The sequence below is a fragment of the Dipodomys spectabilis genome, unplaced genomic scaffold, assembly GCF_019054845.1.
Source record: "Dipodomys spectabilis isolate Male_0828 unplaced genomic scaffold, ASM1905484v1 ptg000153l, whole genome shotgun sequence".
Classification (NCBI taxonomy): Eukaryota; Metazoa; Chordata; class Mammalia; order Rodentia; family Heteromyidae; genus Dipodomys; species Dipodomys spectabilis.
The window spans coordinates 1,297,787-1,310,821 of record NW_024870830.1 but is presented as its reverse complement, the minus strand read 5'-3'; positions in this window follow the sequence as shown (position 1 = coordinate 1,310,821).

Here is a 13,035-nt window from a genome sequence, read left to right as displayed (position 1 = left end):
GCAATATGGAAGTACTCATGCAAGATATGAAATAACCAGTTCATTAATGTGGGAGTAACAGGATCACATTAGATTGCCTTCAAACACATTATTTCTGATGAGTTTAACTGAAGCCCAAAGCATAATCCAAACCTATTAGCCACACTCTATGAAGTAGCACATATTCATGGTGTAGAATATGTACAATGAATTAAATCCTGAATCAAAAGACTTTGTTGGGTTTGCACCAAAGAAATAGAGTGTCATTGAAATGAAGTCCAGACTGGAGGCCTGTAGTGAGCAGGAGAGCATCTGCTTAGTGTGTGTCCAACCCCCAGGACTATAAAGAAGTAGAAGAGAAAGTGTAAGAGAAAGAGGAAAGGAAAGGAGGAGGAAGGGGTAAGAGAGGAGGAAGGGCATAGCAGGAGAGAGAAGAGGATCGGACAGGGAGAAAGTAGAGGTAGGAGAGAAGGAAGAGGGAAACAGGACCCTAGAGAAGAGGAGCAGGAAAGGAGGCAGGAAGAGGAAAATAAATGCAATATAACAACAAGAGTTGTTGGAAAACATGTTGCATAAGCGATCTGCATATGCATGGCAGGATTATCTTCTAATCAGAGAGACAGCTAGCACAGTGACAATATGGGTGATACCTGTTGCTCAGTCATTTTATTCTCTTTCTTCAGTGAGGAGTTCAGAAGAAATGCTGAGTTCGGTGTTTTACAGATATACTTCAGGAATTCTTTTTCATGAATCAAACAATGGAAAGAACTAAATGCAACTTCCCTTAATTAAAAAGAATAGAAGCTATATTTATTTGTATTACTATGCATGAAGAAATCCTGGAGATTTCTGGTTAATTCAGAGGGCCTCATGCAAAAATATAGGACAAGAGGAAAGTAAAACTGTTTTTTAAAGTATAATAGGTTATCATTGATGAAAAGTTTTACTGGACGTTTTTCGTTTTTCTTTTTGTTTTGTTTTTGTTTTTGTTTTTGCCAGTTGTCCATTGCTCCAAGGCTGTGCCCTGGAGCCCTTTCCAAGTCACCACATGAAACTCCATTTCTGTAGTCCCTGTGGGTGTGGGTGCCTCCTCAGGTCACCCGTTGAGATGTGTGGCCAACTCCTTCATGGTGGATGTGCAGTGAGTAGATGTGTGTGCATGCTCCCCAGCTTTGCCGGATGAGCCCCGCCCACCCTTCCCACCTAACTTCCCAGTCTCAGTTGCTCCATTTCACCCAGGAGCTGGCAGCCATGGGTCTGGAGTTGAGGCCACTGCTGCCTTCTCCTCCTCCTCCTCCTACCAGTGTTGGTACTGGTGTTCTGTGCTCCTGAGTCTGTGGCCCACCCTAGGGAGACTCTGTTCAGGGGTCACTGCCTGCCCCCATGAGTGTGTGGTGAGGACACCATGTTTGTACACTGCACAGTCCATGGATAAAGGAAGGCTGGGCATGCAGTCTGCCCCCTTGGGGCCAGGCAGCCTAGCCTTGGTTCACCTCATCATTCTTTAAGGGGGTCTGGATACTGGAGCCATGTGTTGGCCCCTCTGCCAGCTGGCTTGTGACAGCTGCAGCAGCTCAGCAACCTGGAGCCCCTTCAGCATCTCTGTGGACCTCCATTTTCTGGTCCTTGTGGACTTGGTACAGGGCCAACCCTACGTATGCCAATCAGTGCCAGAGAAGCCTGGCCTTGCAGCACACCAGCTGCAGCACCGGGGGGATGAATCCCCTCTTGCTTTGCTTTGTAGCCACCTCTGTCACCCTTCTGGCCCGCATGGGCCCAGCTTGGGTGCCATTCTAGGGATACTCCATTTGGAGGCAAAGGGATCACCCCGTACCCTTGCTGTTCTCCAAAGCAGGAGAAAGGGCTTGGCCTTAGAAATGTAGGCTACACAGATGTTAGCCAGGACTTGGCGTTTGCCCTGCCTTCCCCCCTGGCTTTGGCACCTGAGTCTGGGTTGCTTGGTTTGGTCACTAATGGAACCTTGTTGGCTACAGCCCACTGCAAAAGTCCTGCACCTGCTACAGCAGCAATGCGGTGTCCTGGGTCACCACATGGATCTCTGATGGGTCTACTTGGGCGGGGTGTGGGTTTCATCTCAGGACTGCCATTAGGAAGTGCCACTCCCCTTCGTGGTACTGCAAGCAAGAGGTGCCACATATAATTTCTACTTTCTAACACTTTCCTTCACTGAGATAAACAGAACTTGGAGATTTAAATAAGTTTTATAAAAACAAAATATATAACCTTCAACGTTTTAAACCATTGTAATATTTTTTATCCAATAGGAATTCTGTCTGTAATCACGTATTTTACATTTGAACGTAACTAATGTAATGTATTTTGTGTGTATTTTAATATTCTAGTATAGTTTCATTTGCACTACTTACATACAATTTTTTTTCAAATTCTGAGATTTAATCACATGTTTATGGATAAGAGTTTTGTTGTACTTTTATTTCAGTTTTCCATTATGGCCTTATGAATAAACAATAAAATCCATTCTTGCTAGCGTAAAGTTCAATGATTTTGGACTAGAGACTCAAGGATATAGCATTACATATCATACAGTAATATGTATCACTTTGTTTAATAGTGCTCCATAAAATAATTAATAATTCAGGTGGCAGCCACTTCATCTGGCATGCTGGTCTGTCTGGTGAAGTAGGATCCTAGTGGCAGACTGCCCATATTGGGCCATTGTGGGCACCTAGCCATGGACTGTGAGAGAAGATCAGGGTGTACCTGCTGTTCAGCTAGGGCAGCAACCCGGCAGCTGCTGTGTAAATGACAGTGTCACTGACTCACATCTAACACATGACTGCCCCGTGGGCTTGGGCCCTGAAGATCAGCCCCTGGGAGCACACACACACCGCGGGGCAGGGGGCGCCTACCTAGGAAGGTGTGCAGACCAAACAGAAGCCACTCTGCGGATTGGCTGGTACAATATTTATTCTTAGAGCAGGGGACAATTCTGCTCTGCTGTGGGGAGAAAACAAGAAAGACAGACCCAGGCGGTTGAAGCCCTCATTTTGTACTCAATCTGGCAAGGAAACTTTCCTCCATGCACTCTCCAGCAGGCTCAGGAAGCCCTTCCATGCTCCTTGTCCATGGAGTAGCAGCCAGGGACACTCACGTCTGGTACTCCTGGCTGCTCTTTTGGGTTTGTTTGTTAATTTATACAGACAGCCCCTTCCTCAGACAGCAGAGTTATTCTGGGTTTTGTAAAACTTTCTGCATCTGAGCATTCCCAATGTTTGGTTTTTGCATTGTTTCTTGTAAATGCTTTGTGAAATTTTTGTTTTAAGTGTTGAGGTGCGAGAGAAGGAGCCAGATTATTAACATAGTTTCCTACCAGTCTTTCATTTAAAAATGAAAACAGATTCTCTATAAAAATGCCTATCAGGAAATAAATTTGAGAGGGGAAAAAAAGGCTGCTTTCTCATAAGATCAAAATAATCTAGTTTTATATGCATATTTTATGCGCTCAAAATACAATTAAGTAACACATTATCTAGGAACAATTGTCCAGAGCTATGAGTTAAGTGTCTGGGAGCTAGCGGCAGGGTGTTTGTGAGCTTTATCCAAAGGGAGGGAAGAAAGTTAAAATTCATAAATGACTTTGTAGAATCAAGGTGGCAATACAAAATGAGTGTCACAATAAACTTCTTGGCTATTCGGGGTCTTTTATTGTTCCATATGAATTTTTGGATTGCTTCTTCTATATCATTGAAGAGTGACATTGGAATATTAGTAGGTATCACATTGAATTTGGATATAGCCTTTGGCAGTATTGCCATTTTCATGATGTTAATCCTCCCAAACCAGGAGAATGGAAAGTTTCCCACTTCCATAGCTCTGCTTTAATTTTCTTTTTCAGGTTTTTAAAGTTCCCGTCATAGAGGTCCTTCACCTCTTAAGTTAACTCCTAGGTATTTTATTTTTTGTGTGGCTAGTAAAAAGGGGTTGCTTTCTTAATTTCAGCTGCACTCTTATCGTTATTGGAATACAGGAAAGCCTTTATTTTCTGAGGGTTAATTTTATACTCTGCTAGTTTGCCAAAGTTTCTGATCAGCTCAAGTAACTTGAGAATGGAGTCCATGGGTTTCATTATATACAAGACCATGTCATCTGCAAAGAGGGAGGGTTTTACTTCATCTTTTGCTATTTGGATCCCTTTAAGATTGCATCTTATCTTATTGCCCCAGATAGCATTCTAATTCTAAGTTGAAAAGGAGTGGAGAGAGCAGACATCCTTATTTCATTCCTGAATTTATAAGAAATGGGTTTAACTTCTCACCATTAAGAATAATGCTGCCTGTAGGCTTATCAATTCTTAGCAGAAAGAACAGCACTAGAGCAATATCAGTTTCAAATTTCAAACACTACTAAAAAGCCATAGTAATAAGAACAGCTTGGTTCTGGCACAAGAACAGACCTGAGGACCAATGGAGAAGGACTGAAGTCTCAGAAATGAACCCCCTGACCGATAGTCACTTAATCTTTGTCAAGGAAGCTAAAAAAAGAGAATGGAAGAAAGACAGCCTTTTGAGTAAATGGTGTGGGAAAAATTGGTTAAACACCTGTTAAACTAAAGCTGGATCCATATATAACACCCTACACAAGAATCAACTCCAAATGGATGAAAGACCTCAAAATAAAGAGGACGACATGAAAACATTACATGAAAGAATAGAATAAACTAGGGCTTTTTAGCACATACCAAAATTTTCTTAATAGAGAGCCAAAAATAAAAAGTAAAGAAAAATCAGTTAAGAAATTCATTCCTTAATTCATCTCTTTATGAAACAAGCAATTTACTATTACAAGATGAGATGGAATTATAAATTCCAAGTGCTGATGCAGTCTGTATTTCATAAACATATTTCAATAGCCAATAAAAAGAAATCAAAGAAAGGTTGGACAAATGGGACTGCATGAAACCTGAGAGCTTCTGCAAGGCAAAGGTCATAGATAGCAATATCAATAGAAAGCACACGTTCTGGGAGAAGATCTTCACGAGGTATAAAACAGACAAGGTCTTGTATCTAAAATGTACTTAGGACTCAAAAAATTAAATCCCCCAACAGCTAATCTTCAAAGAAACAATTGATCGATAATTAAGTGGGCTAAACACTTAAAGAGAGACTTCTCTGAAGAGGAAAAAAAAGGCCATTAGACACATGAAGAAATTCTCAACTAATCTAGCCACAAAAGAAATGCAAATCAAGACAACATTGCGATTGCATCTTACTCTAGTTAGAATGGCTATAATCAAGAAATTTATTAACATGTTGGAGGGGATGTGGCTAAAACTGAACCCTATTTCATTGATGATGGGAGTGTAAACTTGTTTAACCACTTTGGAAAGAAGTATGGAAGTTCGTCAAAAGACTCCATGTAAAGTTCCCCTATGTCCCAGCAATCCCCCTTTTGGACATTTAGGCATTTACCCATATGATCACAAACAATGTCATACCAAAGTTGCCTGTGCAACCATGTTTATTGCAGCATTATTCACCATAACTAAGAGCTAAGATATGGAACCAACCTCGATGCTCCTCAGTTCATGAATGGATGAAGAAAATGTGATACACACACACACACACACACACACACACACACACACACACTAGAATTCTATTCCTCCATTAGAAAGAATGAAATTGTCACATTTGTTAGGAAATGGAAAGACTTGGTAAATATTATATTAAGTGAAGTAAGCCAGGCCCAAAGAAACATACGTCCCATGGTTTCCCTGGTTTGCAAGGACTAGGACATGTCTAGGACAAGCAGAGAAGGTCAAAGGCTATGGACGTATAAACATAAGATGACATTAAGTGATTTTTACTTTCTTGTTTTTGTTTTTAATATACTTATAATGCACTATGTGATTCTTTTGTAGGTTCATTCCCCCATGGTATAATCCCTGTTTTCAGTGTATTTGATTCCAGTGTTCTGCATTTTTATATACATTTTTGTAATTTGGGGAGTGGAAAGGTTATAGCAAAATGCTGAAATGGGGATGCAGGTTGACCCTTTGTGATGATGAGATTTACAGGACACTGTGTCAAAAATGAATTTAAAATGTTGGGTAGGGGTCAAGGAGGGAGGAGTTGGAGAGTTGGAGAGGGAAAGGATAGTAGGGGAAAAACAAAGGAGGAGGTAACAATGCTCAATAGGAAATGTACTCATTACCCTACTCATGTAACTGTAAAACCTCTGTATAGTATTTTTACAATAAACAATATAAAACTCTCTTCCTGGTATAGATTTCCAGTGCTGCCCTTGGCATTGCATTTTTTGCCTTTTCTGTCTGTGGTTAGGTCCATCTGCCTAGTGGATCAGTAGTCTTCAAGGCTTCTTGGTCCTGAAGTGGGAGTTGGATTATCCAGTGATGGTTGGAACTAGGCCAAGGACAGGACAAAACCACTTCCAGGGCATGGCTTCTTCATTCCCGCACCCCCCCCCCCCCGCCCCATGCAACTAGGATTGCAAGCAGGATTTCTCTGAATTTGACTCCAGAAAACAATCACTGAACCAAAAGGCAAAGTCACCGAACACCTCCCCTTCTCCCCCCATTCCCTCCTTTCTTCCTCCTTGGGAAAGTACAAAATAATTTTGCAGGTTTTGGCAAACAAACAAATTGCCCACCACCTCCCCTTTTAAACTAGGTTTAAAGTCACTAAGTCATGTAAATGGATAATGACACACTCATTATTCTGGACAACAACTTCGGGGTGTTTGTTGTTGTTGGTGGTGGTGGTAGGAGGGCCTAAACTCTAGGTCTGGTTGCTGTACCTGATGAGCTTTTCACCTCAAGGCTAGTGTTCTACTACTTGAGCCACAGAGCCATTTCCACATTTTTCTGCTTATGTGGTGCTGAGGAACTGAACCCAGGACCTCATGCATTCAGGACAAGCACTCTACCACTGAGTGTCCTTCCCAACCTTAATGCTTCAATTCTTTAAATTTTATTTTTGTCAGTCCTGGGGTTTAATCTCAGGGTGTTAACATATCCCTGAGTTCTTCAGCTCAAATGGAACCATCTACCATTTGAGCAACAGTGCCAATTCCTGTTTTCAGATAAGCGTCTTTCAGACATTCCTGCTAGGGTTTGCTTTGATCAGTGAATGTTTAAATCATATTTCTTCTAGGTATTTATTGGAATATTGCAATTTATCTGAAATTTAAAGTTTTCTGTAAAACTTTGTCTTCAAGTATTCCAATAGTATTAAATATTACATTTACAATCTATTCTTTAGCAATACATTTTGAAATTATTATGTTAAGATGAAAATCTTGTTGTTTGTAGAAAAATCCCATTAAAGTCTAAATGGGAAATGTGCTCATTTCAGCAGCCTTGAGTCTCCTTCGTATTTACTTATTTCTTTATTTGTGAAAATGCCATACAGTGTGGTAACAATTACATGGGCAAGATAATGAGTACATTACTCATCAAGCGTTGTTGCCTCCTCCTTTGTTGACCCTTCCCATCTGTTCTCATCTGCCCCACCCCCGCCATGCTCTCCAGACACAGCTTTACCTGCCCCCCACCCTCGCCGGCCAAGTTGTAAAGTTCGTATTTCTTTCATTTTTTATTTGTTTATTTTTTTATAGTGAGAATACTGAACAGACGAGTTACAATTACATGGGCAAGATAACGAGTACATTTTTTATCAAGCATTGTTGTCACCTCTTTGTTTCCCCTTCCCATCCCTTTCCATACTATCCCCCTCTCCCCACCCAATCCTCCCCCAATCACCCATCAAAGTTGTAAAGTTCGTTTTTCAACCTAACGACTTGTATATCTCATTGTTGCAATGGGTCCACCTGTATCCCTAGTTAAAAGATTAGTTTTTTTCCCTTCCCCTCCACAAATTATACCCACAACAAATACCATAAAAGCAGGGGCTATACTGTGGGGGAGGGACATACAAAGCAATATAGAAATCATCTTATAAATATGTTAGAAACAATCATAAGAAAAAAAACCATTGAATTCTTATTTGTGGTTCATTTCACCTAACATCAACTTGTCTGATCTTTTCTGCTTGTCTCAGACATATACTGGTTATTGCAAATAAGGGAAACCATGGGACCTATGTTTCTTTGGGACTGGTTTACTTCACTTAATATAAATTTTTCCAAGTCTTTCCATTTCCTAACAAGTGGGGCAATGTCATTTTTTCTGATGGAGGCATAGAATTCTCATATATATATATATATATATATATATATATAAAATTTTATTGATCCATGCATCTACTGAGGGGCATCTGGGTTGGTTCCATATCTTAGCTATGGTAAATAATGGTTCAATAAACATAATTGTGCTGGTAGCTTTAATATAGTCTTGTTTGTGACCATTTGGGTAAAGGCCCAAATGTCCGATTCTTGGGTCATAGGGGAGCTCTATGTGGAATCTTTTGAGGAACCTCCATACTACTTTCCAAAATGGTTGAATAAGTTCACATGCCCACCAACAGTGCAATAAATTTTCCTTATGCCCACATCCCCTCTAGCATCTGTTGTTATTAGATTTCTTGATTACAGCCATTTTAACTGAGGTGAGGTGGTATCTCAATGTTGTTTTGATTTACATTTCTTTTATGACTAGGGAGGTTGAGCATTTCTTCATGTGTCTATTGGCCATCCTTCTTTCATTTCCAGAAAAGTTTCTCTTTAAGTCTTTAGCCCACTTATTTATTGGGCAGTTGTTTCTTTGAGGATTTGTTGTTGGGGGATTAAATTTTTTTGAGTTCCAGTTATATTTTAGATATGAGACCCTTGTCTGTTGTATGGTAGTGAAGAGCTTCTCCCAATCAATGGGCTTTCAATTGATCTTGCTAGCTATGTCATTTGCCATGCAGAAGCTCTGCAACTTCATGCAATCTAATTTGTCCAACAATTCTTTGATTTGTTGTAATTCTGGGTCTCTATTAAGAAAATTTCAGCCTGTGCAAAAGAGACCTACTGTTTCTCCTATTCCATTCTTTAATGTTTTCAGAGTGTCTGTTTGACTCCGAGGTCTTTGATCCATTTGGAGTTCATTCTGGTGCAGGATGATATATAAAGATCTAGCTTCAGTTTTCGACAAGGAGTTAACCAATTTGGTCAGCACCATTACTGAAAAGGTTGTGATTCTTCCATTCTAATTTTTTCGCTCCCTTATGGAACATTAGATGTCTATAGGTCTATAGGTTCATTTCTGGGATTTCATTTCTATTCCATTGGTCCTATGGTCTGTTCTTGTGCCAGTACCAAGCTGTTTTGATTACTATGACTTTGTAGTTGAATTTGAATTTGGTATTGATATTCCTCCAGCTCTGTTGTTTCCGTTAAGTATCGTTTTTTCTATTCGGGGTTTTTTATTGTTCCATATGAGTTTTTGGATTGCTTCATCTTTTTACTAAAATAATGAGGCTGGAATATTGATAGGTATATTGAATTTGTAGATAGCCTTGGGAAGTATTGCCATTTTCACGATGTTGATCTTTCTAATCCAGGAGCATGGGAATTTTTGCCACTTTCTAAGTTCGGTTTTGATTTCCTTTTTCAGATTTTTAAAGTTTTCATCATAGAGTTCCTTATTTTCTTTGTTAAGTCCTAGGTATTTTATTTTTTGTGGGGCTATTACAAATGGAGTTGCTTTCCTGATTTCAGCCATACTTTTCTCATTTTTGGCATACAGAAAAGCCATTGTTTTTTGAGGGTTAATTTTATATCCTGCTACTTTGTCAAAGTTTTGAATCAGCTTGAATAATTTGGGAGTGGAGTCCGTGGGATTCTTTAAATCCAAGTTCATGTCATCTGCAAAGAGGGAGAGCTTCTTCTTTCCCTATTTGGATTCCATTTTGTATTTGAATCTTATCTTATTGCTGTACCTAGCCATTCTAATACTAGTTTGAAGAGAAGTGGAGTGAGTAGACATCCTTATCTCATTCCTTAGTTAAGAGGAAATACCTTTTTTTTTTACCATTAACTAAAATGCTGAATGTAGGTTTGTCATATACATCCTTTATTGTATTGAGGAATGTTCGCTGATTTCCTAATTTTTCCAGAACCTTCATCATAAAGGGGTGTTGGATCTCGTCAAATCCTTTTTCTGCATCTATTGAGATAAACATGTGGTTCTTATCTTTGCTCTTGTTGATGTGAGTTTTGTTTTAATTGATTTGCATATATTGAAGCAGCTTTATATCCCTGAAAGGAATCCTGTTTGATCATGATGTATGATTTTTTAGATGAATTGTGAAAGTCGATTAACCAAAATTTTGTTGAGAAATTTTGCAATCAATGTTCATCAAAAAATGGATCTATAGTTCTCTTTCTTTGATGAGTCCCAGCTTGGTTTGGGGATGAGGCTTATGATAGCTTCATAGAATGAGTTCGGCAGTGAACTTTCTCTTTCAATTTCATTGCAGACTTGGAGGAGTATTGTTGTGAGCTCTGCTTTGAAGGCCTTGTAGATTTCCACTGTAAAACTATCTAGTCCCGGGCTTTTCTTAGATGGGAGGTCTCTTATTGCTATTTCTATTTCATTGCTTAATAAGGGCCAGTTAAGATGGTTTAACTCATCTTGGTTTAGTTTCGGCATGTCTATATTTACGAGGAAACGGTACATTTCTGACAAGTTCTCAAACTTATTAGCATAAAGGTTTGAGAAGTATTCCTTATAATGTACTAAATCTTGGTTGAGTCTGTGGTGATGTTTCCATTCTCATGTCTGAGTTTATTTATTTGAGTGTGTTCTCTTGTTCTTCTAATAAGATTTGTTAAGGGTCTGTCAATTTGTTAATTTTTCAAAGAACCAACTCTGTTTTGTTGATTCTTTCTATGATTTTTTGGATTCTAATTCATTTAGTGTTGATTTAATTTTAATTATTTCTTTCCATCTACTGGATTGGGGTTTATCCTGCTGCTCTTTTTCAAGGAGGCTCAGATGTCTCATTAAATTGTTGGTTTCAGGTTACTCCAATTTGTTGATGTAGGAACTCAGAGCTATAAATTTGCCTCTGAGTACTACTGCATTTGCTCGGTCCCAGAGGAGCTGGTGATTTGAGTGTTCACTTTGTTGAATATTATAAACATTTGAATTTTGTTTCTGATCTCTTCCATGACCCATTGGTGATTCAACAGTGTGTTGCTCAGCCTCCATGTGTTACAGGACTTTCACTAGTGGCTTTTGGTGTTGAGTCCTAATTTTATTCCCTTGTGGTCTGAGAGAATGCAAGGTATAACTTCAATGTTTTTGGATTTGGACAAGTTGACTTTGTGACCTAAATGTGGTCTCTTTTGGAAAAAGTTTCCTGCGTGCTGAGAAAAACGTGCATTCTGATGCTGCTGGGTGAAATATTTGGAATATGTCTGTTAAATCTAGGTGATCTATGCAGTTTTTTATATCCATGGATTCTGTTGATTTTTTGCCGAGTTGAAAAATCTAGTGGGGATAGTGTGTTAAAGTCCCCAACACTAATTTTAATTTGAAATCTATTTTATCTGATATTAGGATTGCAACTCCTTCCTGTTTATGAGGCCGTTTGCTTGTTAGATTTTGTTCCAGCCTTTCACTTTCAACATGTGTTTGTTTTTATGAGCAAGTTGTGACTCCTGAATGCAGCAGACAGAAGGATCTTTTTTTAAATCCAACTAGACAATCTATGTTGCTTAATTGTATTGTTAAGTTTGTTAATGTTGGGAGATAGTACTGAGAGATATTTGGGAGTTCCTGCCATTTTATGTACCTTCGTGAGGGCTGCGCCAACTGGGTTCTTCCTACGGTTCTTGGATTCTCAATTTGGGTGCAGTTTCTCACCCTTTATTGTGGTCCTGTTGGTTTTCTCTGTGTAGGACATGGTTAAGCAACTTTTGTAGGGATGGTTTGGTAAAGATATATTGTTTCACTTTTTCTTTGGTATGGAAAGTTTTTATTTGTCCTTCAGTCATGAAGGAGAGTATAACTGGGTACAGTTTTCTTGGTTGATAGTTGTTTGTCTTTAGGGCATGACCTACATCATTCCAGGCTCTTCTTGCTTTGTCTCTCCTGAGAAATCTGAGGTGATTCTAATTGGATTCCCTTATAAGTGATTGATCTTTTCTCCTTGACAACTTTGAGGATGTATTCCTTGGTCTGAATTGATTCTGTGGATATTATAATATGGAGTTGTGATGTCTTGTTCTGGTCTGGTCTATTTGGGGTTCTAAAAGCTTCTTGTATTTGAATAGGCCTATCTTTTTGCATGTTTGGGAAGTTTTCTGCTAGGGTCCTGTGAAACAAATTTCCTAGACCTTCTGTTTCTAGGTGCTCCTCTACACATATTATCTTCAGATTAGGCTTTCTGATGGTGTCTTATAAGTGCTGACGAGATCTATCATATTTCTTGGATTTGTCTTAGATAGTTGTATGTTCTTCCTCTATAATATATAGGCTGTCTTCAATCCTCGAGTTTCAGTCTTCTGCATGGTCTAACCTACTGTCAAGAATTTCGAGGGCTGTGAAGGTGGCTCAGTGGTAGAGCACTTGCTTTGCATGCATGAGGCCCTGGGTTCAATTCCTCAGCACGACACAAGCAAAATAAAAAAGCTGGAAGTGGCGCAGTGGCTCAAGTGGTAGAGCGCTAACCTTGAGCTGAAGAGCTGACGGACAGCGACCAGGCCCAGGGTTCAGGCCCCACGAATGGACCCCCCCCAAAAAAATAAATAAATAAATTTCTACTTTTTTTTAATTTCTTTTCCTTCTAATAGGTCGGCATTGATGGCTTCAAATACTTTGTTGGAGCTTTGTTTTAGATCTTGTATGAAATTGTTTACTTCTTTAATTTCGTGTTCAGTGTTTATTCTCAAATCACTTAGTTGATTGGTTATCGTTTCCTTGGACTCTCATTCTTTCTGTTGGGCTCCATTCAACATTCCCTTTTGGTTCTCCCTGACTTCTTTCAGCTGTCTTTTAATGGATTCCTTGAATGCCTCTATTTGCTATGAAAGTAACACCAGTTTTGTGCTTGAACACTATTTTAAGGCAAGCATCAACCAAATTCCTGTAGTTGCATAGTCAAA